Source organism: Phyllobates terribilis, unplaced genomic scaffold, assembly GCF_046119375.1.
Source record: "Phyllobates terribilis strain yellow unplaced genomic scaffold, ASM4611937v1 Scaffold_13__5_contigs__length_258822181, whole genome shotgun sequence".
NCBI lineage: Eukaryota > Metazoa > Chordata > Amphibia > Anura > Dendrobatidae > Phyllobates > Phyllobates terribilis.
Genome location: NW_027362773.1, coordinates 104,813,773 through 104,837,379, shown reverse-complemented (window position 1 = coordinate 104,837,379; position 23,607 = coordinate 104,813,773). Strand labels below are relative to the sequence as shown.

The 23,607-nt window shown below is 42.1% G+C and overlaps 1 protein-coding gene across 6 annotated transcripts in view; it reads left to right on the top strand.

Annotated features, from left to right (window-relative positions):
* Nucleotides 1-23,607, top strand: part of SIPA1 (signal-induced proliferation-associated 1) — a 120,611-nt gene that overhangs the window by 18,204 nt on the left and 78,800 nt on the right. Inside the window, exon 1 of one of the 6 annotated variants that reach the window (XM_073658362.1) lies at nucleotides 2,979-3,143. The exons of 2 other annotated variants lie outside the window; for them this stretch is intronic. The gene's annotated coding sequence lies outside the window, so the exon portion shown is untranslated. Of the gene's footprint in view, nucleotides 1-2,978; nucleotides 3,144-19,237; nucleotides 19,420-23,607 lie in introns of those variants that run through there. 3 more of the 6 variants (XM_073658366.1, XM_073658367.1, XM_073658361.1) reach the window with 3 other exon arrangements.

Genomic DNA, 23,607 nt, shown 5'->3' with positions numbered 1-23,607 from the left:
TAGCCATCCATGGTATTGATATCATCCTTCTCCAGCACCACATTTCGAAAGCATCGATTCTTCTTCTATCTTGTTTCTTCATCGTCCAGGTAACGCATCTGTATTACTACAAAAAAGACCAGACTATGTACCAGCTGTGTCTTCATCACCGGTGAAATGTTCCTCGCATGCACATAATTGGACAGAAATGCAATATTTTGCATTTATAAGCAATGAATGAGGTTTTGCAGAAAACATACTTTATTATCACGTCCTTTTAAAATACTCACATTTTAACTTTTCAATTGGTTTAAAAAGAAAAAAAAGCAAGTCTACCATTTACTAGTAAAGTTTAAGGAAACTTTTCTCCAGTAAGAAAAATGTACTCTATCATTGTTTCCTGAGCAATCCATAAACACTGGTTTACAATATGGGACTTTTCACGGCTATTTACAGCTAGGTACATTGTTGCAGTGTTCGGCCGTCTCACTTGTGCAATTTTACAAAGTATTTTCTGCTGTGTTCCTTCCTATAGGAGATTTGTCTTCCTGCATAAAAAGCTTTTTGAAAAGGTCCCAAGTGATGTCTGTGTTCCTCTGGACCTGCTGTTTACCCCTTCCTCGCTGTTGGGGTATTGTTTAGGGGTTATTGTTCCTGATTACCATTTACAAAGCTGTCCTTGTTTTCAAACTATTTCCAGTATTAGCATAAAATTGTGCTCGGCAGTGAAACAGCTGACCCATAGCTGACCCAAGTGTATCCATGCGTCAATGTCATCATTCAATCTGGTGTTGTTTCACCTAATTGTTTAAAATTGTACTAATGTAATGGATAATGAGATGACGATGTTGTGGACTGAAGGCTTGCCTACTACTAGTCCATATAATATGCATGAAAAAAAGCTACATGCTAAAACACCAGCATTTATTCACAAGTGTATTTAGTGCATATTCTCAGCTCAAAACTATAAAAGGATTATTAAAAACACTTTTGTCTCAGTTACAACATAAACTAATGGTCCCTGGATACTTTTTATACCCGAAAGGTCTACAATTTACTTTTTTCTAAGGTTTTTTTTTACCATACAGGGTTATTCCCTCTCTTTATAAATGGGCATTATTGGATATAGCTTTTGAATACAAGCAATTTTGCAATGTATTGCTTATTAAAATTTTCAGCCGTTCTTGAGATGTTTACATTTTTCTTTTGTTTACAGCTTGTTGCCTTGGTAACCGACCACCTGTTAGACAGCAAAACATGTGCAGTGCTTACAGGCTCTTTTCTATTTGGAAGCTGGGGCGCGCTGTTACCTTCTAATCCCGGTCAACTTCAGCCTAGTGCTTAAAAGCTAGACGGCAGCAGTGGTCGGTATCCAAGGCAACGAGCTGTAAATAAAAGTGTTAATATTTCAAGAATGGCTGACATTTTTAATAAGCAATAAATTGCAAAAGTGCTTGTTTCTATGAGCTCTATCTGACAACATACATTTATGAGGATGAGAATGACCCATTAAAAAGTAAAGTATCATCGGAAAATTATGCATAATTTAAAGGAGTAAAAATAATTTGTAATAGGGCTCAGCGTGGTACTAACAAAAACTACATGAATCAAAATTAACCCTCACCAATCCCCCACAGCTCCCATACTAGCTACTACCTGGTCCCCACGCCAATCACTAGCTGAGTGGCATCAACGCTACAGGTGACCAGGAAATAGAGGCCATTAGTATAAGTGGTAATTTGGCATACGTAACGGTGCTCTGTCAGTGGAAGACTGGCAGCACTTAAAAGGACTTTCCCGAACAGGTTTTATATTAGCCTCTCCGTCTAGTAGATCCCAGTCGGACCTTGGTCTTCTCTCTCTAACATCTATACAAGGATCTGGACTTATGCAGGGACCCCTGGGTTGAGTCCATGGAATGGCTGCTGGCCGGTGGAGCAGTCAGGCAGGGGAAGGTCAGAAAGAAAGCTATCAGGCAGTAGAATAGTCAAAATATGAGCCAAGGATAGTCACAGGAAACAAACTAGCTGAACAGAAGCAGAGTAAAAGGCGAGAACCACCAAGTAGCGCTTATAACTGGCACTGGAAGCAGAAAGCTAGGGGTTTATATATAGGGGAAGACCCTACTCAAGGCTCAGAGGAATTAACCCACAAGTTCCCTGCCTGGACAGTACGACTAGTCCCTGCATTGTCACCCCACCTCATAAGCAATGAAGGTGTGGCGCCCCCTGGTGACAGAAGCAGGGGCAGAAGGAACAAATGCAGACATAGCTGTTATAGAGTAGCTCAAAGCAAAGCTGAAGTGAAATAGGTTTTCCACTTGAGACAAATCATCCATATGCCCACCCCAGTGGGGGTCTGACCTCTGGGAGCCTTACTGATGCAGAAAATGGATACTCCGGCTTCACGAACAAACAAAGCTTCTTTATTTTGTTGATGAATACAAAGTCCAAAATAATGGTTAAAAGGTCAGATAAATATCCGCGATAAAACATTGTGCATAGCCGGTTTCAAGTGCGTTGCACCCTTCCTCCTGACCTTACGAATCCCAAGACCAAGGTTCGGAAATGCCCGATTGCAATGGAGATTTGGCACAGTAATCATTCCCAATGGGACTGACGGAGATAGCCAAGTGCAGAGATCAAAAATGATTAGTAATTTATGAAAAAAAAAAAATATATATATATATATATATCTACAAATATATCCAGTTGATAAAACATACCCATAATATGGAACCAACAAATGGTTATTAATAGTACTGTCAGTGGAATGATGCTCGTAGCTTGAGATAATGCTTATCCGGCTCGATGAAGCGGTTATTATTAAACTACTATAGAGCAATGTTTCCCTTGAGAGCGTCGACTGGGAATTGCGCTGCTGGGAAGAAAGCTCCATTAGGTGCAGCATTAATAATGGTGGGGGGTCGTATTGGGGAGCATGGTAACGGCAGGATGTTTGTGCCGCAGACACACGGTGCTGCTGCTCCCCTCCTTTCTCATTGTTTCACGCTTCCTGACACTCTCAGGATGTCATTGTTGCAGGCGCAGGGGGTGGGCTGCCGGTAAGAAATAGAGGAAGCTGTGGTCACTAACAGCGCAAGGCCATGCGAGAGCGACATGTAAGTGGTGACGAGACCAGACAGGATCAGGGTCTTCAGAAAGGTAAAGTTGTCGACTGAGGGGGTTTTTTTTAACTTAAATTTACCAAAAACTCATCTTCGGTCACAGTTGCTGCGTTGTGCGTCACCGGCGTAACCAGTGGATGAGCTTGTGGCTTCCTGCTGTTCATTTCATTCCCCAGTTGCAAAATTAGGTTTCATTTCTGTCGTTTTTTGAAGCACAGATGGTCAAGCATCTTTCTTCCTGTGCGCGTGACCGTGTCATCCATGCTCAATTATCTCGGTGTCACCTTGCGCGACATCGTCCTCTTCTATTTGTCACTGTCGGTAACTGTGGAACAGAACGAATCCAAAGGCTTTAATTTTTTTTTTTCCCTGACATTGTGTAATTCTCAAAGGGGAAGCGCGAGCTCCCAGCGTAGGTTCTTTGTCCCATCTTGTCACACTAATGGGTAAGAGAGAGACTGATGGCTTCATCGTTAATTATCGCCAGCAGTACATCCCGGAAGACATGGTTTCTGGACAACAGAAGAGTTTAAGTAGAGCGAGGAGCCCATAGTCATTGATCACGGTGCTTCATCTTCTCTTTAATTAGGCAATGCTTTTAGGTATTTACGTACAACTTTCATGCATAGAGGGGCTGAAGTCACAGCCAAAAGCTCAAAAAACACTGTATTGCACTCAATTACTGTATTCACCCATGTAAAATAAAAACAGCCGGTGCCGGCGCCATTCCAGCGACGTCAGCACTGGGTCTACTGTGACGTTGTTAAGTTACGTGACCCCTGGATCGCAGTTTCGACTGAAGGTAGTGAGCGTGAAGTGGCCCATTACTGGCCACTGATTGACTGCAGGGCTCTTGTGGTATAAAAGCATCATGGAGCCCCAAAAGACCATGCGATGACAATGCTGGAATAGCACCGACACTGCAGGTGATTATGTGTGTCTTTATTTGACACATAATAATTGAAAAGGGGATTGTCCGAGTAGTTGGCAATCCCTTTAAAGGATTATTCTCATTATATTAAATCGGAAAAATTGCAAAGTGCTTGTAGTAACAAGCAATTTAGCAATTTTCTTCTTATTAAAAATCCTCTCCGCTCTCAAGACTTGAGGGAATTTTAACGGCGATAGATTATAGTCTTTATTGCAGCACTTACAAGCTTTATTGGAAAGAGCTTGTAAGCACTGCCCTCCATGTTTAGGAAACTGCCGATGCCTGAGAAATTGCAGCGGTGAACGGTTTCCTAGGCAAGGAGTACAGCGCTTACAAGCTCTTTCCAATACAGCTTGGAAGTGCTGCTCTGAAGGTTATAACATCTGCTATTGTTCTGGCTAGATTTAGTGCCCCTATGCTCCTCCAATGCTGCAGATGAAAACTTGCCTTTGCTTGCAGCACTAGTGAGTGCACAGTCTGGGGAAGTGGCACGACAATGCTGCTAATCCAACCTGTCAATAAATCAGGAGTGAAAGAGGAGGAAAGAAGGTCTAATCATCATCAAAGATGGAGATTCTTTACTGTACGAGCAGTGAAACTAGGGATTCTTTACAATAAGAGCTGTGCGACTATGGATTCTTTACAGTAAGAGCAGTGCGACTATGGATTCCTTACTGTAACAGCAGTGAGACTAAGGATTCTTTACAGTAAGATCAGTGCGACTATTGATTCTTTACCATAAGAGCGGTGCGACTAGGGATTATTTACTGTACAAGCAGTGCGACTATGGATTATTTACTATACGAGCAGTGAGACTATGGATTCTTTACTATACAAGCAGTGGATTCTGTATTGTAATACCAGTGAGACTATGGATGATTCTTTACTGCAAGAGAAGTGAAACTATGGATTTTTTACTGTAAGAGAAGTAAAACTATGGATTCTTTACTGTACGAGCAGTGAAACTATGGATTCTTTACTGTTTGAGCATTGAGAATATGGGTTCTTTACTGTATAAGGAGTGAGAGTATGGATTCTTTCCTTTACAAGCAGTGAGACTATGGAATTTTTATTATAAGTGCAGTGGGACTATGGATTCTTTACTGTGTGATGTTGATTAAGGGAACTTGTATGCTTGTCATTTGTGGAGTTGTGAAGGATTTTTTTACCATAACATTGGGCAATTAGTGTCTTCTCCATGGGTTTTTCCCTTACTCTGGATCAACATGTTAAGTTTTAGGTTGAACTTTATGGACTTGTGTCTTCTATCAACCTTAAAACTGCAAAACTATGAAACAGACAATGCCTTTAAGCTGGAAACCTGTGGCAGATTTTGTGCCTAATAAATGGATCACAATTTAGCACTGAATATGAGTCACTTCTGACAATTTAAAGGACCTAACAGGCGTTTAGCTATAGGAAGTGCAGAGGTTGCAGTTGGAAGTTGGAGAAGTTTCCTTACACTACTACTCCCTTAGAAATGTGTGACCCCGCTCCGTCCACTTCTATGGGAGCAGTAGTGTAATGTATGACCCCGCTCTGTCCACTTCTATGGGAGCAGTAGTGTAATGTGTGACCCCGCTCTGTCCGCTTCTATGGGAGCAGTAGTGTAATGTGTGACCCCGCTCTGTCCACTTCTATGGGAGCAGTAGTGTAATGTGTGACCCTGCTCTGTCCACTTCTATGGGAGCAGTGGTGTAATGTGTGACCCCGCTCCGTCCACTTCTATGGGAACAGTGGTGTCATGCGTGACCCCACTCCGTCCACTTCTATGGGAACAGTGGTGTCATGCGTGACCCCGCTCTGTCCACTTCTATGGGAGCAGTGGTGTAATGCGTGAGCCCGCTCTGTCCACTTCTATGGGAGCAGTGGTGTAATGCGTGACCCCGGTCCGTCCACTTCTATGGGAGCAGTGGTGTAATGCGTGACCCCGCTCCATCCACTTCTTTGGGAGCAGTGGTGCAATGTGTGAACCCACTCCATCCACTTCTATGGGAGCAGTGGTGTAATGCATGACCCCGGTCCGTTCACTTCTATGGGAGTAGTGGTGTAATGCGTGACCCCGCTCCATCCACTTCTTTGGGAGCAGTGGTGTAATGCGTGACCCCGCTCCACCCACTTCTATAGAAGCAGTGGTGTAATGTGTGACCCCGCTCCGTCCACTTCTATAGGAGCAGTGGTGCAATGTTTGACCCCGCTCCATGCACTTCTATAGAAGCAGTGGTGTAATGCGTGACCCCGCTTCGCCCACTTACATAGGAGCAGTAGTGTAAAGTGTGACCCCGCTCCGCCCACTTCTATGGGAGCACTGGTGTAATGTGTGACCCCGCTCCATCCACTTCTATGGGAGCAGTGGTGTATTGCGTGACCCCGCTCCATCGACTTCTATGGGAGTAGTGGTGTAATGTGTGACCTCGCTCTGTCTAGTTCTATGGGAGCAGTGGCGTAATGTGTGACTGCACTCCGTCCAGTTCGATAGGAGCAGTGGTGTAATGTGTGACACTGCTCCGTCCACTTCTATGGGAGCAGTGGCGTAATGTGTGACCCCACTCCGTCTACTTCTATGAGAGTAGTAATATAGTGGACGGAGCAGGGTCACATTACACTACTGCTCACATAGAAGTAGACATATCGGGTCACACATTACGTACATTAGATCTAATCCCATCCTGTGTGTTACACTCCACTGAGACCAATATCTAATCCCATCATGTGATACACTACACTGAGCCCTGTATCTAATCCCAGCGTGTGTTACTCTAAGCGTATCTAATCGGAGCACGTTATACACTCCACGTATCTGACCCCAGCTTATGATACAGCGAGCAGCACTAACTGACAGAATCAGCGCTGCTAGCCATCCTCTGTGACACTACTTGTCAGTATCACTGGCAGTCACCAATAAAATGGCTCCGCACTGTGATCTAAACTTCATCCTCTCTTATCCTTTTGCAAACACCCAGAAAGGGCGGGGTGCAGTGACATCACACACATGTGAGCAGACCCTGCCCACATTTACTTCAGTCGTAATGCGAGCTAGTAGTACATTAGGTTTTCATGGCACATTTCAGCAGTTGCTACCTCTAGTATTTAAAAGTGGAAAATATCAAACCTTTTTAAATTATTTTTCATATTTTAGTACATTAAAAATAAATGATAGCATTTAAAAAAACAATTAAAACATTAATACTTTACATTTTTTTCAATTGTTGAAAAAAAATATTTTTGGATGGCATCTTCCCTTTAACTATTGCTGAAATACAAATCTAACATCTCCAGTAAAAAGAAGTGTTGGATCCCTACTGTGCTGGAATAGACACGTGGGGTTGGATGGGACTCAGGTGTTTCTCTAGAGCTTCACCCTGCGTATGCCTTGTTTAATATTCATTGAAATAGTAGGATGCCATGTGCCCAATGTTCTCCCATCTGCAGCTCATATAATGTTGTCAGCATATTGGGGCAGTAGAAACCCATTTGTTTCTGCTAATTACTCAAATAAGCATCGTCTAATCTGTCCAGGACCGATCCTTCCTACTGTATTCCAGGACCGATCCTTCCTACTGTATTCCAGGACTGATCCTTCCTACTGTATTCCAGGACCGATCCTTCCTACCGTATTCCAGGACCAATCCTTCCTACTATATTTTTCATACTGGCTTGTAATAATGTAAATCAACCTCCGCTGAACGAAAAAAAATGATGGAGACTTTTATTTACTGTTAAGCATCAAAGAAGCAAAGTTTTAAATACGTTAACACTTTGTTCCTGCTTCTTATTGGGGATGCTTTTGAGTAGATATCTTCTGATGAACCAGTGTTTCATTGACATTTCCTCCGCTAAGAGATCTTTTAGGACTCAAGTTCTGACCGATTTTCTTGCCTTCATAAAAAATACAAAAACTTTGTCATTGGTTTGACATATTTCACAATGTCCTTGTGAGTACCACCAGAGTAGACTAGACTTATAATTTATATGTATCATTAGATTTCAACAATTTAATAAATATGACTATACATGAGAATCAAGCAGAACAAATTGAAGAAGGTACATGGTGTCTGGACGATAGCATATAAAATGCTGTTAGATAATATTTAATATCTACAGTGCTGTGCAAAGGTTTTAGGCAGGTGTGGAAAAAATGCCAAACAATCCTGTATAAAATAGAAGTGCTAATAGTTTATTTTTATCAATTAGCAAAATCAAAGTGAAATAACAAGTGACATCTAAATCACATCAATATTTGGTGACCGACCTTTAACTTCATCTGTTCTTCTAGGTACTTGTACTTGTACGCAGATTTTGAAGGAACTCGGCAGGAGTTTGTTCCAAACATCTTGGAGAACTAACCACAGATCTTCTGTGTATGTTGCTTGTGCAGATCTTCCAGTTTCTACATATAATTCCAGACAGACTGGATGATGTGAGATAAGGGCTCTGTGGGTCCAAATCATCACTTCCAGGACTCCTTGTTCTTCTTTACATTGAAGTTCGTTCTTAATGACATGGCTGAATGTTTGGGGTCGTTATCCAGCTGCAGAATAAATTTGGAGCTAATCAGACACCTTCCTGATGGTATCACATGATGGATAAGTATCTGTATTTCTCAGCATTGAGGACATCATTGATCTTGACCAAATATCCAACTCCATCATACTTAACTGTTCCTGCAGACCCTCATTATTGCGTCGCTCTCCAGCCCTTCGGGAGCAAACTGTTTTCTGTTAAAGCCAAATATTTCACATTGTGATTCCTCAGTCCAGAGCACCTGCTGCCATTGTTTTACCCCCAGTTCCTATCGTTTCCTGCATAATTGAGTCACTTGTCTTTGTTTCCATGTAGAAGGTTTGGTTTTTAGCCGCAATTCTTCTTTGAAGACCACTTCTGACTAGACTTCTCCGAACAGTAGTTGGGTGTAGCTGAGTCCCACTAGTTGCTGCTATATCTGAGCTGATGGCACTGCTGGAGTTCTTCCTATTTCGAAGGGATGTAAGCTTGATGTGTCTTTCATCTGCTGCACTAAGTTTACTTCACCGACCACTGTGCCTATGATTCTCGACGTTGCACGTTTCTTAGTGTCTTCAAAGCTGAGAAACCCAGGCAGACACTTATCCATCATGTAATACTATCAGGGAGGAGTCTGATTGTCTTCAAGTTTATTCTGCAGCCGAAAAATTACCCCAAACATAAAGCCAATGTGATAAAAAAATATTTCAGTGTAAAGAAAAACGAGTCCTGGGAGTGATGATTTGGCCCCACAGAGCCCTGATCTCACATCATCCAGTCTGGCATCAGATGAAGAGAAATAAGGATTTGCACAGAAGCATCATCTATAGAAGATCTGTGGTTAGTCCTCCAAGATATTAGGAACAACCTCCCTGTCGAGTTCCTTCAAAAACTGTACAAGAATAAGTACCGAGAAGAAGTGATGAAGGCAAAGCGCGGTCACCAAATATTGATGTGATTTAGATTTCTATTAACACTTCTGTTAGTGTAGTGATTTGATGTCAGGATTTCTGTTTCCTTTCTACAGTTTGACCACTAGTGGCAGATATTGTTAATTTTAATAATTGTGCAACTGTTTCACTCCTTACCACTGGAGGTTGCTGTTGTCTCCTGCAATTGCCCTTTACCAAGATGGCGGATTCTGAATCTATGGAATCCATCTTGTTTCCTGTTTGGGCTTACTTAAAGCCACATGGAACTCTCACTCATTGCTTGAGTATTGTGTCTAGCTAGTATCCTAGCTTCAGTCTCCAGCTCTTGAACATTCTTACCCAGATTGTTCTAAGTCATTTATGGGTTGTTTCCTACAACTCCTTGCTAACTTCAAGAACTTCTTCTACCGCTTGCTGTTCCTGCTTGTGCTCCTTCGGCCACTGGTTTCCAGCAGTACTGTGCCAGTATCGTAACAGGATACTCAAGCCATCATCATGGACGCAGCCGAAGGAGCACAAGCAGGAACAGCAAGTATGGAGTATGGCCATCTTTAGACCTCTTTACAAGGGATAGTTATCATTGCCCTCTGCTATTGAAGTAGAATTTACTTCTTTAGATAGCTCACATACAGTGCATTGTGAAAGTATTTGGCCCCCTTGAACTTTTCTACCTTTTGCCACATTTTTGGCTTCAAACATAAAGATATAAAATTCTAATTTTTTGGGGAAGAATCAACAAGTGGGACACAATCGTGAAGTGAAACGAAATTTATTGGATATTTTAAACTTTTTTAACAAATTAAAAACCGAAAAGTGGGGCGTGCAATATTATTCGGCCCCTTTACTTTCAGTGCAGAAGTTCAGTGAGGATCTCTGAATGAACCAATGTTGTCCTAATTGACTGGTAATGATAAATAGAATCCACCTGTGTGTAATCAAGTCTCGGTATAAATGCACCTGCTCTGTGATAATCTCAGGGTTCTGTTTCAAGTGCAGAGAGCATCATGAAGACCAAGGAACACACCAGGCAGGTCCAAGATACTGTTGTGGCGAAGTTTAAAGCCGGATTTGGATACAAAAAGATTTCCCAAGTTTTAAACATCTCAAGGAGCACTGTGCAAGCGATCATATTGAAATGGAAGGAGTATCAGACCACTGCAAAACTACCAAGACCCGGCCGTCCCTCTTAACTTTCATCTCGAACAAGGAGAAGACTGATCAGAGATGCAGCCAAAATGCCCATGATCACTCTGGATGAACTGCAGAGATCTACAGCTGAGGTGGGAGAGTCTATCCATAGGACAACAATCAGTTGTACACTGCACAAATCTGGCCTCTGTGGAAGAGTGGCAAGAAGAAAGCCATTTCTCAAAGATATCCATAAAAAGTCTCGTTTGAAGTTTGCCACAAGCCACCTGGGAGACACCAAACATGTGGAATAAGGTGCTCTGGTCAGATGAAACCAAAATCGAACTTTTTGGCCACAATGCAAAACGATATGTTTGGCGTATAAGCAACACAGCTCATCACCCTCAAAATACCATCCCCACTGTCAAACATGGTGGTGGCAGCATCATGGTTTGGGCCTGCTTTTCTTCAGCAGTGACAGGGAAGGTGGTTAAAATTGATGGGAAGATGGACGGATCAACATACAGGACCATTCTGGAACAAAACATGTTGGAGTCTGCAAAAGACCTGAGACTGGGACGGAGATTTATCTTCCAACAAGACAATGATCCCAAACATAAAGCAAAATCTACAATGGAATTGTTCAAAAATAAACATATCCAGGTGTTAGAATGGCCAAGTCAAAGTCTAGACCTGAATCTAATCGAGAATCTGTGGAAAGAACTGAAAACTGCTGTTCACAAACGCCCTCCATCCAACCTCAATGAGCTCGAGCTGTTTTGCAAGGAAGAATGGGCAAGAATTTCAGCCTCTCGATGTGCAAAACTGATAGAGACATACCCCAAGTGACTTGCAGCTGTAATCGCAGCAAAAGGTGGCACTACAAAGTATTAACTCAAGGGGGCCGAATAATAATGCAAGCCCCACTTTTCAGTTTTTAATTTGTTAAAAAAGTTTAAAATATCCAATAAATTTCGTTCCACTTCACGATTGTGTCCCACTTGTTGTTGATTCTTCCCAAAAAAATTAGAATTTTAAATGTTTATGTTTGAAGCCAGAAATGTGGCAAAAGGTAGAAAAGTTCAAGGGGGCCAAATACTTTCACAATGCACTGTATGTATATTTTAGAACCGCTTGTGTATGAGTAAAAGTTTATGGTCCCATTTATTAGGTGCAAATAAAAGTCTTTATGAATAGAACAATATCTGTAGTCATTGTGGCGCCCCTGCTGCGCATTGGTGCCACAGAACCCAGAAGGGTGGATGGATGGATTTCTCCACAAGAGGCCCTCACTACATTCATACACCTCCACCTTCCACCTCAGACCAGCAGAGGGAGCCCGTTAGGGATATATAAAGGGAAGGTGGAGCCAGGCAGCTCAGTCTAGTAGAGTGATTCAGCAGTGAGTGTTCAGAGAGGAACACAGCTCAGAGGGAGCTGAGAGCGTACCGACGCTCAGAGAGCGGTGAAGACGCAGTACGCCAGCTGCCAAGTAGTGAGGGCCCCGAGTGTGGTCGACGGCGAGGAGAAAGAGAGAGTGGAACTTAGGGGGCAGAGGAGCATAGTAAGCTCACCCCGATATATATATACCCGACACCGGGTCCGTGCCTACAGGGACTCTCAACACCCAGTAGGAACCACCGGAACCCCTGGAGAACTACAGGTCCCAGGTCCACCGAATGTTGATTGTAGTACCAGGGCTAGGAGTCACAGAGGTCCTAGCGTCCAGGGAGAGTGATCTCCAAAGAGAAGGCCCTACCACCAGGTCAGCAGGTGCAGAGAGAGACAGTAACCAAGCTAGGCCCAGCTCCAGGCAGGCCAGAAGCCTAGAGAGTAAAGCAACGGATCAGGAGGCTCTATACCCGCTCACTGGGGAGAGTCCAGAAGTGCGCCCTTTACCTGGAGTACCCTGGACCGTGCCTGCAGCATCACCAGTAAAGGTACTGAAGCTTACCCCTGTGTGAGTATCCGTCCTTCTTCCGGGACCGACCTGCCGTCTCTCCCCTGCACCACCATCCAGTACATCCTATACACTGCCCTGAGGCCTGCTCCACCTGTGGGGAGCTGTCCCATCATTTGCTGCCCTAACATCTGCCTCAGAGGACTGTTGCAGCGCTGATGATCCTCACCAGAGACCACAGGTGGCGTCACAAATAATTCCAAAAACCCCAAATAATAGAAGTTTCCACATTTCACTGACCGCCCTGGGTCACGGACCGGGCCAGCCACTGTGATATCCCCCGGCAACCAGAGGCCCGGCTGCCGAGTACCCCACGGCCCTGGGGGCGCGTTATCATCAACAATTACTTACGGCAATCCTTCCTCTTCTTTACATGGGACCTTCCTTTTAAAAAATTCTAGACATTGTCCTCAACCAGAGCACCATATCCAATGACTTAGTATGTACTCCCCTTGAGCACTACAGTCTAAAAAACATTGGTTAATTAGCTTCTGACGACCCCCAAAGGCAATCCCTGGTGAAAACCAAGGTTTCCCATAGCAATTATAAATCGAGGAAGCTGTCAGAATCTTTGTTCGAAAAACTGGGCGCTAAAGGCCGCCAACCGGTAATATGTTTGCCAGTCGGGGGTCTTTTAATAGCCTATTCACACAGGCAGACAGCCCTTCAGATGAGCACTGATCAATTAATAATAAAACATTCAGTGCGCATTGGCTGCCATAGTTCTCGGCAGCACAGTGATGCGCTGCCGAGAATGATAATCTTTTGTGCAAACCAAAAGATCATTTCACCCGACGAACGAGCATTGTGATCAACAGCCGGTTTACACTGCGCGGTTATCGGGAAACAAATGCTCCAAGGAATGCTCATTTACAATAATCATGCAGTGTGAATGCACCATAAAAGGAATCTGTCACCAGGTTTTTGCTATATAATCTGAGAGCAATATAATGTAGGAGCAGAGAGCCTGATTCCAGCAACATGTCACTTGCTCAGCAGCTTGCTTTAATTTCAATACAATCAGTGTTTTATTAGCTGAAGATTGTCACTGCAGGATTAGTGTCACGTGTAGATCAGTCCAGCTAATGTGTGTAACCCTGCCCCCACCACTGATTGGCAACTTGCTTACAGTGTTCACAGGGGGCTGCCAATTAGGGGTGAGGGCGGGTTTATACACAGCTCAGCATTCTGAGCACAGCTACTCACTGCTGGGCTGCTTGATACAATCACTGTTTTCGCAGCAGGATATTATCAATAGAGGACTAGTAAACCTGCTGCCATGTAGTCCAACCCCGCCCCCCACCACTGATTGGCACAGAGCACACAGAAAACTGCCAATCAGTGGTGTGGGCGGAGTTATACAGAGCTCAGCATTCAGAGAACTGCTGGATTTACAGCAGAGAAAACAGTAATTCTATCAAAACTGCAGCAAGCAGCCCAGTAAGTGATACATCCCTGGAATCAGGGTCTCTGACCCTACATCATGCTGCTTTAATGCCTTCTACATTTTACAAGAGAAAATGGCCACTTTGTTTGTTCCTGTGCTTTTTTAACCATGCAGAAATGAAGATGTCTTCTGCTGAACAAAATAGAGTAATCCCAGTACAGAAAAGTGAGGACCTAGTAATATATTCATCCTTTCTGCCCTTTTATTTTTGTTTTCTTTTTTTTTTTACTTTTAGGTTATGTGTTTAGCTTAATTTGGACTAATGTCTTTCCCAGACAGGCACAGAATCATTACCTGATGTTGATCTTTCCACCACCTTAGCTGGATGATTCCTTCAAGGCGCTGCTGTTCTTCACCGTCTGTATATTATTCCATCCGTCAGCTTATTTAATGGTTTCAGTTACATTTTTCTTTTCCTTTTTTAACCCTCAAGGCAATATATATTACATTTCTCAGGTTTTTCCTGATATACCTTAGGGGATGTGCACTCGGCGGCTTTTTCAGGCTGATTCCGCCTGGAACCGACATGAAAAATAGCTGAATAAATGATCAAAAATAATGAACTTTTGTAACTTCTTTTAAGAACAGGCTAAAAGAAGTGGTCGGTCCATTTTGATACACAGAAGAAAAAAAAATTAAAAAAAGCACTAAATTAACAAAAAAGTACAACAAAGAAGACACTGACATTTTTGGGTACACCAGCATCTATAACATAGCTTTATGGCCCAGACTTTTGAGAATTTTTGTTGCCCATTTTTGTTTTTTTTGTTTTGAGCAAAAATAGATAATTGAGTAATCCTGAGTGAACGTCTGCCATATTTTTTATTGTTATTATTTTTTTTTACTAATTAGGATGCGTCAATCTTTTTACTGTTTCTTTGCAAAATCACTTAAAGTATAACTGTCGTTTTAACTTTTTTCATAAATAAGAAACTTTGTAATATATCTTATAAGACAAATCTGCTTCTTTCTCCTCCTGGACTGATCTTTCATTTTCAAAATTCTCAAATCCGTATTCAGTGAAGACAGATCCTCTCAGAACTGAGATAAGAGATGACGGTTGGTGCTCATAAGATTCTATGTAGAGAGGTGAGGAAGGAGTTCGAGGTAGAGCTCCTCCCTCCTCTTTCTTTCCCTTACCTTCTACATAGAATCTTATAACAAACAATTGTCATCTCCTTTCTTCTGGCTATCAATCAGCATGATGTCGGCAGTCACGCCCCCTGTCGACAGAGCAGCCTGGAAGAAGAAGAGCTGCTCTGTTGACGTGGAGCAGCTGAATCGCCGATAGGATCAGTTGGTGACCACTCTGTGCCCCCACCAGGTAGACCAGGCAGGTAGTTGCCTTTGTGAGCAAGCGACACGTTAGGCCCATAGTATAAAATAAAATATTCCTGGACAATCCCTTTAAATACTGTGGTAGAAAAAACTTTCCTAACCATGTCCTGCATGAATTTTGTACTTATGCAACAAGCACATGATCAAGACGGGGGTTTCAGCCTCTCGAAAACATCAATTATGAAACTGACAAGTGAAAATGCGTAATTCGGTTTGGAGGAAATTGTGGGAAAAATGTTTAAAAACCACAAACTGCATAATATAATTGGTGCATCTCCTCTTAAAGGGGTTGTCTACTACTTTTACATTGATGTCCTATCCTCAGGATAGGTCATCAATGTCTGATCAGCAGGGGTCCGACACCCGGCACCCCCGCCGATCAGCTGTTATCGGTGCTGGTGGCCGGAAGTACTCACTTGCCGAGCTTCTCCGTCTTCGGATAGTGGCCGGGGCTTGGTACTACACATCCGCCTCCTATTCAAATCGCGCAGCTCCGCCAGTCAGCATCTCACTTGTGTCACTTCCTTGGGTGCATTTAATTTTATAAATTTTTGCAAAAGTATTTCGGAAAGTTTTAAAGGTGCTGACAAATTTGCCATTGAGTTTACGCAGAGCAGCAAGCTGTACGTGTGTTAAATGATCAGGAAATGATATCTTCACCTCTGAAATCTGCTGCTTCCGGCTGATGATTGATTACACCGGGGCTGCAATTACATGTCATCCCGAAATGTAACTTATCATTGGTCTTAGTGGAGATGTCTGTAAGGGAGAAGCAGCACTTCTGCACCAGCAATTGGATTTCATGGTCTTGTGACGTTGCAACGTGTTATTGCGGAGGTGGGGGAAGCTTAAGCAAGAGTAGATCGATTATTGTTATTTTTTTGTACATTTAACCCCCCGATTCTTCATTCTCTTTGGAGTAAAAGTTTGTTGTTTAACCCCTTCATGACCTTGTGATTTTCCTTTTTTGCGCTTTCGTTTTTTCCTCCCCTTCCTCCCAGAGCCATAACTTACTTATTTTTCTTCAATATGGCCATATGAGGGATTGTTTTTTTGCGGGACGAGTTGTATTTTTGAATGACTCCATTGATTTTACTATATAGCGTACGGGAAAACTGGAGAAAAATTCCAAATGTGGTGAAATTGCAAAAAAAAACCCTGCAATTCCACAATTGTTTTTTGAGGTTTTTTTTAATTACCCATCTCACTAAATGCTAAAACTGACCTGTCAATGTGATTCTCCAGGTCAGTACGAGTACGCAGATACCAAACATGTATAGTTTTTATTTTTTATTTAAGTGGTGACAAAAAAAAACGAAATTTGTAAGAAATTTTTTTTAACTTATGTCGCCATTTTCAGGGGCTCGTAGAGTCTCCATTTTTCGGGATCTGGGGGCTGTGTGAGGGCTTATTTTTTGCGCCTTGAGCTGCCGTTTTTATTGATACCATTTTGGGGTAGATACGATGTTTTGATCGCCCGTTAATGCATTTTATTGCAATGTTGTGGCGGCCAAAAAAACATAATTCTGGCGTTTCGATTTTTTTCTCGTTATGCCATTTACCGATCGGATTAATTTATTTTATATTTTGATAGATTGGATATGTCTGAATGCTGTGATACCAAATATGTGTATTTTTTATGGTTTTATTTTCAATGGGGCAAAAGGTGGGTGATTTGAACGTTTGTGTTTTTTTAAATTTTTTTGATAATTTTTGAAAACTTTTTTACTTTTTGCTGACTTCCATAGTCCCCTTAGGAGACTTGAAGCTGCGATCATTCGATCGCCTGTGATATACATAGCAGGGCTTCAGCCGGCCACTAGCAAATTTATAAAACATTGTGCGCCATTTTTATCAATTTGTCAACAGTGTGAAGCAGAAAAACATCAGTGAAAAATTACTAAAAAAATACACAAGAAAAGCAAATGATGAATCAAGAAGGTGGTGTCTAAGTTGCAATACCACGAATAACCTATAGACAAGAGAGGCGCTGTTTTTGGAAAACAAAGCAGACTAAAATCATACATCCCCGTTAAATATGATGTCCAGACAGAAGACAAAAAGGTTCTTACTGCTTCGGGACACCTTACTTCTGAGATTGGCTTGGCGGTCTGCGCTCCCTATGTAGCCCTCATCAGCAAAACTTAGGGCCCAGTAGAGTTGCACCAAATTTCGCAACTTTTTTAATAAATAAGTTACATTTCATAAATCTTGTCTAAAACATGTGGAAAAACATTGATGCAAAAATCCAAAAACTAACTAAAGGTGAAAAAAGTTGCAAATCGTTTAATGAATTTGTCGCAAATAAAAAAAAAGTCAGTAATTGAGAGGTGTTCACGCCCCAAAAATGGTGGAAATGCAAAGATGAATCGGGCTCTGTGCACACATCGACTATTTGCAGCAGATTTTTCTGCACCAAAAAACAGAATGTAGGCAGGAAAAACGCTCATTTTCGATGCATTTTATATGCATTATCGCTGCGTTTCCTTGTTTTTTTTTATCCTTATTCGTTTTAATGGGTGAAAAAATGCTGCAAAAATGCTGAAAGAATTGACGCTGCGGATTTGAAAAATCACATTAAGGCCACGGCCCCACTATCAGTATTTGGTTAGTATTCGGTCAGTATTTTTTCTCAGGAGTGGGAGCCAAAACCAGGTGAGGAACAATCAGAGAAAAGGTATAATAGAAACAAGTCACCAATTCTGCATTTATCACCCACTCCTGGTTTTGGCTCCCACTCCTGAGAAAAAATACTGACCGAATACTGATAGTGGGGCCATAGCCTAATGATTCAAATCTGCAAGGAGAAAATAAGCAGCACGTGTAGGAGATTTCAGAAATCTCATTCACTTTGCTGGTACTGTGAAATACTGTTTTTCTTCTTAGAAAAAAACGCTTGGTGAAAAACAGAAAAAACGCAGCGTGTGAACAAGCTCTTAGAGATTTAAAATAAAATAGTGTAAAAATTACTAAAACAAGCAGTCGTGACATGTGGATGTTTATTCTTTCACTGTTTATTATTTTTTTTATTCTTTCACTGTTTATTCTTTCTTTTCTTTTTTTTATTCTTTCACTGTTTATTCTTTCTTTTCTTTTTTTTATTCTTTCACTGTTTATTCTTTAGTTTCTTTTTCTTATTCTTTTTTTATTCTTTCACTGTTTATTCTTTCTTTTCTTTTTCTTATTCTTTTTTTTATTTTTTTTATTCTTTCACTGTTTATTCTTTATTTTCTTTTTTTTATTCTTTCACTGTTTATTCTTTAGTTTCTTTTTCTTATTCTTTTTTTATTATTTCACTGTTTATTCTTTCTTTTCTTTTTCTTCTTCTTTTTTTTATTCTTTCACTGTTTATTCTTTCTTTTCTTTTTTTTATTCTTTCACTGTTTATTCTTTATTTTATTTTTCTTATTCTTTTTTTATTCTTTCACCGTTTATTTTTTTTTTATTCTTTCACTGTTTATTCTTTCTTTTCTTCTTTTTTTTATTAAAGGAATAAAAAAATGTCTTGCATTTTGCGACCTGTGACGACTGTTTTGTTTTGTCGCAATCCGTTGTCAGATTTTCTGTTAAAAGAGAATACTTTGTCACATCTGTGAGAAGCAAATGACTTTTTTGTTTTGTACCCCGTTCAGGGCCTTTTGTCCTGCCTCTGGCATTGTGCAGACAGAAAATGGCTTATTCGGATGAAGAAGGTTTTATGGGTCTTTAAGTGACTCCAAAATGGTATACGGCACCATATGTACTGGCTCGAATTCAGCAGCTGATCTCTAGGGGAAAAAAAAGGGGGGACAAAACAAATCAGTGATGTGTCCCACTCAGCAGCCGGTGTGAGGAAGGAGAGGTTCATGGCTCCCTATTCACTGTGACACCCAACCAGGAGAGGATGGGAGGAAGGGAGTGAGGAAGTAAACGGGGGTGGAGGAAGAGAGGTCAGAGGAGGAGATGCTGATGGGAGGAAACTGACAGAGTCGAGCAGCAGCAGCCTGCAGCTGTTTGAGAGAAAGAGGGGATTGGGGGGGGAGTGGAGAGAAAGAAAGCAGAGGCACAGATCAGAGAGAAAAGCAGATGAAGGAGGTAGGTGACAACGAGCGCACACAGTCATGTCTGATATATATATCTGTGTGCATGCGTGTAATGAGGGCTGTACATGTGTGTGCCTGATAGACGACCACCACATCTGCCCACAACCTGACATGATGCTTGTCCACGCAGGCCCTGGAAGATGCGGGGAGTGAGCAGTTGTTTTTTGTTTGTTTTATTCTTTTTTTTGGGCACATTGTTATTTCCCATCCGACGCGTTACCGACGTCACCTTTCCCGTTTAGCTTTGTATCTTCCATATGCGATGAATCTTTTTCACAATCCACGTGTTACATTACTCCAGAGAGTCTCGTAATCCCCGACCATAGAGTCATTAAGTGTTGCAGAGGTGTCGTTTGTTTGCTTGTTTTTGTCCTTTTGTGTTTTTATTTTTTTCGCCATTTATAAAAGTCTGTTTTTTTATTATTTTTTTTTTGTCTCTCTAATTTCCGTTCCGATGACAGAGGAAAAAGGGGCATGTGGAGCAGAAACAGACAGAGGAAGTGACAGACATAGACAGGGGGGTGGAAGGATGTGGGGAGAGCGAGAAAGAGAGAAAGAGGAGGGACGGACGGCAGAGACGTGTGTGATACATGAATGGGTGCTGTCATTTATAGGGACGTTATTGCACTATAATCCGTTACGTTGCATCATGTCCATTCAAAGACCCGTTCGGAATTGCAATGCATTGTGATCTTTGTAGTCCTGAAACCTAATCTGGTCCCTGGAGTCCCTAAATAAATCTTCCTTGGCAGTTAGTGTATTTTCATGGTGGTGATTTCTTGGAATGACTTCACGTTAGTATTACATTTTCCGTGTGCACAATCGGCTTCTCGTGCTGCCCTTACCCAGGAAGGTATCCGTGCAATGCACCGTGGTGTATACTGCGTCGTGGCGGTGCTGTAAACATGTCTTACGTGAGCGCGCACTCAGGCGTTTATTGCTTTTCTGTGTTATTTATATATGGCTATTTCAATATACAGTACAGGCCGGTTTCCAGGGCCGGATAGTATAGCCCGGTATGTCATACTAGGAGGCGGTTTCATGCTACAGAGGGGCCTCTGTTCACTGCTCAATACCAATCATTGTTAACACTTATCTCCCCCCAGTGTATTCCTCTGCTCTCTCCTCCATTTCTCTTTCTTCCCATCCTGTAGTATAATCATTTATTCATAAGGTGTACATATGTTCCTGCTCACAATGAACTGGAGACAATGGAATAGCTCAGCGTGGTCACTTGCCCGACTGGGGACGTGTGGAAACAGAACTGTGAAGGAGACCATGTTCCTTACATTATTCATTTTGTCTCAGGGCCATATATTACACCTCCAGACCGTGCTCACACCGCAATGCTGTGACGCTTTTTCTCATTTTTATCCTTGCAAAATAAAATAATGCATTATGCCGTTGGGGATGAGATGATATGGTGGATGGTGCTTATGAAAAGGAGAAGACAGCGTCCATGCAGGGGGCTCCAGTTGCAAAAAAAAGTATTTATTCCGCCATTCCAAAACAACATTTCGACCCTACATGGGTCTTTGTCAAGGTATTTATTCCACCATTCCAAAACAACGTTTCAACCCTATATGGGTCTTTGTCAAGTACACAAAAGTATTTATTCCGCCATTCCAAAACAACGTTTCGACCCTAGATGGGTCTTTCTCAACGTATTTATTCCACCATTCCAAAACAACGTTTCGACCCTACATGGGTCTTTGTCAATGTATTTATACCACCATTCCAAAACAACGTTTCGACTCTACATGGGTCTTTGTCAAGGTATTTATTTCGCCATTACAAAACAACGTTTCGACCCTACATGGGTCTTTGTCAAGGTATTTATTCCACCATTCCAAAGCAACGTTTCGACCCTACATGGGTCTTTGTCAAGTACTTGACAAAGACCCATGTAGGGTCAAAACGTTGTTTTGGAATGGCGAAATAAATACTTTTTTTTGCAACTGAACACCCTGCATGGACGCTGTCTTCTCCTTTTCATATGCATGTATACCCCCAAGTGGGTTCCTTGGGGATTGTTGACGTGCGTCCTCCACAGTAAGTGCTGCCGGCCACAATTCTTTTTTGGACATTTATGGTGGATGGTGCTATCCAAAAGATCGATATGTCCACAGATGTTATCAGAAAGAATTGACATAAATGAAAAGGTTTGCATCAGAAAGAATATAAATTCTACATTGACTACAGAATTCTACAGTCTGGTCAGGGCCGGCACCAGGTTTATACGGGCTCTTGGGTGATGAAGTCCAAGTGGGCAACGCTTTACTTTGGATTTTTCCTCCTCACCTTCAAAGCACTATAACTTTTTTATTTTTTACACCATGTAGCAGTAAAAATTGTGTGCTGGCAGTATAACACAGCTGAAACCTGCCTGAACCGGGGCCGTTCTGTGCATGCAGTGCACAAATCCACCATAAATATACAGCACATGTCAACAATGGAAATCTGGGGCCCCCAGGAACATTGAGCCACCCATAGGAACATTGAGCCCCGACGCTTGCTTGGATTTGCCAGATGCTGATGCCGGCCCTGAGCCTTGTGCTTCTTCAATCCTCGTCTACACCATGTACCAGTAAAACTTGGGGGCTGGCAGTATAACACAGGTGACACCTGCCCGAATCCGGGGCCACTCTATACATGCAGAGCACAAATCTGCCACAAACGTACAGCAGATGTCACCAATGGAAATCTGGAGCCCCCAGGAACATTGAGCTCCGACTCTTCCTTGGGTTTGCCGGGTGCTGATACCCGCCCTGAGCCCGGTACTTCTTTACTCCTTGCCTACTCCATGTACAAACGAAGGATGTCACTTCTATCATCTTTTTGTTGCAAACATTGTGCTTAGGCCACTAATAGGGCCAAACTTAGGGCACTAATGGGCCCTCCTTACTCAACCCAATCTCATGGTGGTTTTTGTGGGTGCAGAGTAAACAGGAAGACGTCTGAATATTTGTAGACTATAGAGAAATGTAGGTGCAATGTTTTGATTGTGTGACAACAGGATGTCACGGCACAGCTGTGAGAAAAAAGCCATATTTCTTTATTTTATTTTTACTGAAAGTGACACTTGACCATTGAGGGGGGGGGGGGGGGTTCACATTTAGGGCACTCATTACCATTACTTATTTCAGGCATAGAAGTATTAGTAGATGATGCTCCCGGGGTAGGAATGCTGAGCTACACGCAGCATATACATTCCTTATAGAGAGTCCATATATATAGTACTAGTAGAATTACTCGGCTTCGTATGGGTCTATTTTGTTTAACTGTTTGTTGTTTGTGTGGTTAAAAACTTTGTTTGCTTCTGATATGATATCTCAGCACGGAAACTGGATGTGCTGAGTTGTTATGTTCAGAAATTTGACGTCTCACTAGTGGTGTGAAAAGATTTTTGTGCAAATATGTTGAGAACGGTAGACCCTAGAGAGCTAAAACCTGGTGTAAACACGTCCGAAGTGCCTGATTTACCTATGTGCCAAATTTGGGGTACATTAGTCCAGATGTTTGGCCGTAAATTAAGATTTGCTTTTGTGTCTCATTTTTTTTGCAAATATTTGGAGAACGGTAGGTCCTAAAAAGCTGAAATCCACTGTAAAACCTTTCGAAGCATCGGATTTACCTATATGCCAAATTTGGAGCAAATTATTATTTGCCTTTGTGTTCCATTTTTTGTGAATATCTTGAGAACATAGGCCTTATAGAGCTGATTATTATTAACGGCCTTCAGCTTGATCTCGAGCCACGGCGACTTGATGAATGAATTATCTGTAGGAAGATCGATCTTGTGCAAGCCTAGATAGGTCCACCAGGGTCTTCTCCGCCTTTATCTTGATTGTTTCAAGCCATCAGGTTGCTGGTCTTCCTCTTCGTCTGGTTCCTTCTATTCTTCCGACCATGATGTCCTTCTACAGTGATTGCTCTCTTTGTATGATGTCTCCAAAGTAGGCAAGTCGTAGCTTGGTGATCCTTCCTTCCAGTGACATGTCTGGCTTGATTTGTTCTAAAATTGATTTGTTTGTTCTTCTTGCCATCCATGTTATTGATAACATCCTTCTCCAGCACCGCATATCAAAGGTGTTGATTCTTCTGGCAATCTACTACCGTATTATGCCAAGAAAACTTGATGGAGAGAACAATTAATGGAATTCAATACAGAGCTGAAACC